Source organism: Triticum dicoccoides, chromosome 6A (genome assembly GCF_002162155.2).
Source record: "Triticum dicoccoides isolate Atlit2015 ecotype Zavitan chromosome 6A, WEW_v2.0, whole genome shotgun sequence".
NCBI classification, from domain to species: domain Eukaryota; kingdom Viridiplantae; phylum Streptophyta; class Magnoliopsida; order Poales; family Poaceae; genus Triticum; species Triticum dicoccoides.
Window position 1 is genome coordinate 346,344,261 of NC_041390.1, and position 3,362 is coordinate 346,347,622.

Below are 3,362 nucleotides of genomic sequence, written 5' to 3' on the forward strand. Positions count from 1 at the left end.
CTTTTTGGGCCTCTCCAAAATAATGATGACTATTTACGTGACAACTTTCATGTTGAACAAAATTCATTTGGTGCTAGAAATAAATGCAAAACCGAGCAAAAATGCAAAGCAGGAAAGAAGAAGAAAACAGCGTGGATCTACTATGATCTTGGGCCCTAGTGCTATAGTAGTATGGGCCAGCCCATCAACGAATTTTCCTTGACCTCACGTACAGTGGATGCTCTAGCATGTGCGTGGCATGCATCCAAGCCGGCCATGGCCTCTGCTGCCGCCGTGTCGATCATCTAGCGACTCCCGGGAAGGATAAGGCTACCTCGACCCAGTAGACGCAAACCCTAGCCCTACATCCTTCTACCTCTCTCTCTCTCTCTCTCTCTTTTCGTTTTGGAAGCTCGTCCGAGAGCTACTCGCCATGCTCATAATCATCGTCGCGGCCACAGACTTCCCCGATGAATGAAAAGATGCCGAGGAGCTGCACCATCGACGTCTCCTTCGACTAGTGCTCCCGGTTCAAGCGGGGAAGCACTGCATCGCTGGGATCGACGCTTCTTCTTCTCTTACGGCTACCGCTACTCCGCGCCCGATCTACCTCACTGGAGCTCATCCACCATGTCGGCCGCATCCTCTGCCTCCCCTTGTGAGCGCCACTTCCATTCCCCTCATTTCCCATCCGTTTTGTCGCCGTTCCGCCGTAGCCGAAGGTCGCCGTGGTCGCGCGCTCACCGCGTCCACGCCTACCCGTGGCCTTGCTCTCCCGCACGCCTACCCGCGTCCAGCTGTGCCCATCCGCACTCACGTCCGCTGTCGCTGCCTTGCTGCCCGCCTATTGCTGCAGCCACGCGCACCCCGTCTGCTCCTGCCGCTACTCTTCTCCCTTCTTAGTTGCCGCTGCTTACTGCTGCGCCTGGCGCTGCCACTGTTGTCCGCCGCCGCCGCTACTCTGGTGCTATCCACGACTGGATGAGAGTGTGTGTGTGCTGTGAGCATGCAACGTGTTTGTGTGTGTGGTCAGTATGTCTGCGCCTGAGTGTGTGTGCAGGTGTGTGCGTGATGTGTGTATGGCGTGTGCGTGCTGTGTGTGTTGAGTGTGTGGCCGGCCCTGGCCATGGCCGAGTAGGTGTATGCGTGTTGTGTGTGTTAGTGCTAATTTAGGTTAAGTAGTTTATTTACAGATGACAGGTGGGTCCATCTAATTAGGTTAGTTTTTTTAATTACTTGTTTAGTTATAGTCTATGCCATGGTACCTCCTGCACTATTTTACATTTGACCAGTCAAGTTGACTTGGTCAACTCGAATTAAAGAATTAAATAAAATCCGGAATATTGCAAAAAGTTTGGAAATTCATATATATTAATCCGTAACTCGAATGAAAAAACTTTGTATATGCAAGTTGCTGAGAATTTCCAGACTAATCTGAATACGCTCTCCGTTCGTCTACCCCACGTCCCTAGCACAGTGAACATGCAACCATCCTCCTTCGTTCCATTTGTTCGAAAATGCCTAACACCGGGAATGCTTTCCCGTATGTTTTCCCACTTCGCCGGTATCACCTATCCCTGCGTTAGATCATCCCTGGCACCGCGTATTGCCATGTTATGCTTTGTGATACTTTGATTGCTCTGTTATTTATTGTGGTCCCCCTCCGTTACTTCTTTCCAGTAAACCCCGAGACCGCTGCCAATACCCTCGTGATCGACTACATCGACGACTCCTCCTCCTTCTTGCTAGAGCAACCAGGTAAGCCTCCCCCTTGATCAACCCGATATCACCTATTCCTTCTCTCTACTTCTTGCAATAGAGTAGTGTAGCATGTTACTGCTTTCCCTAATCCTATTCTGATGCATATCTTGTCCTTGCTACTATTGTTGTTACCTTTACCTGCAATCCTAAATGCTTAGTTAGGATGCTAGTATTCCATCAGTGGCCCTACATTCTTGTCCGTCTGCCATGCTATAATATCGGGCCGTGATCATGGGTATATTACTTATATACATTATATATGATACATGTGGTGACAAAAGTCGGGTCCACTCGTAGAGTACCCGCGAGTGATTCATGGATTGGGGGCTGAAAGGACATTTTTCCCGACGGCCCTCTGAGTGGATCTTGGTGGCGGAGCGACAGGGTAGGTTGAGACCACCTAGGTGAGAGGTGGGCCTGGCCCTGGTCAGCATCCGAGGTTATATCAATTAACACGCTTAACGAGATCTTGGTATTTGATCTGAGTCTGGCCACTGGCCTATACGCACTAACCAACTACGCGGTAACAATTATGGGCACTCGACATTGTGGTATCAGCCGAAGCCTTCTTGACGTCAGCGACTGGGCGGCGAGCGCGGGGTAGCACCGCGTAACGCAACTTCCTTTGTAATGGAGGTTACTAGCTCTACTCACCGGTCGCGTACGCAATGTGCAAGTGTGCAATGGGAGACGGTCCCAGACCCCTGCGCGCATAGGATTTAGACTAGCATGCTGACCTCTCTGTTGTGCCTAGGTAGGGCTACGATGTGTTGATCTTCCGAGGCCAGGCATGACCCAGGAAAGTGTGTCCAGCCAAAGGGGATCGAGCGTGTTGGGAAAGGTGGTGTTCCCCTGCAGGGAAGTTTATCTATTCGAATAGTCTCCCTCGGTAAAAGGACGACCAGGAGTTGTACCTTGAGCTTATGACAACTAGAACCGGATACTTAATAAAACACACCCTTTCAAGTGCCAGATACAACCCGGTGATCGCGCTCTCACAGGGCGACGAGGAGAGGATCGCCGGGTAGGATTATGCTATACGATGATATTAACTTACCATCTACTCTCATCTACTGCTTCAATATGGAGGCTGCCAGAAGCGTAGTCTTTGATAGGACTAGCTATCCCCCTCTTATTATAGCATTCTGCAGTTCAGTCCACAAATACTACCCATTTCATTGATACCAATGCATATGTAGTTTAGATCCTTGCTTGCGAGTACTTCGGATGAGTACTCATGGTTGCTTTGATATTTCTTTTCCCCCCTTTTCCCGATTATTGCGATCATATGATGGAGTCCAGGAGCTAGTGGATCCCGAGGATGATTCTACGTGGATTTCGACTTCGAGGAGTAGTTAGGAGGCATTGCCTTTTCGATCGTTGCTACTTTTTTGCTAGCCTCCTTAAGGCAAACTTGTTTATCTTATGTCTGTACTTAGGTATTATTGCGTCCGCTGACTCTTGTGTATTCGAGCTTATGTATTCGAGCCCTCGAGGCCCATGGCTTGTAATATAAAGCTTGTATTATTTTAATATGTGTCTAGAGTTGTGTTGTGATATCTTCCCGCGAGTCCTTGATCTTGATCGTACACATTTGCGTGTATGATTAGTGTACGGTCAAA

The 3,362-nt window shown here is 49.3% G+C and overlaps 1 long non-coding RNA gene across 1 annotated transcript; it reads left to right on the plus strand.

Moving 5' to 3' along the window:
- Window positions 1–342: 342 nt before the first annotated feature.
- LOC119319135 lies at window positions 343–3,092 on the plus strand. Its single transcript, XR_005154365.1, has 3 exons — window positions 343–637; window positions 1,660–1,737; window positions 3,043–3,092. It is a non-coding gene; the product is annotated as an uncharacterized LOC119319135 (long non-coding RNA).
- Window positions 3,093–3,362: the final 270 nt, after the last annotated feature.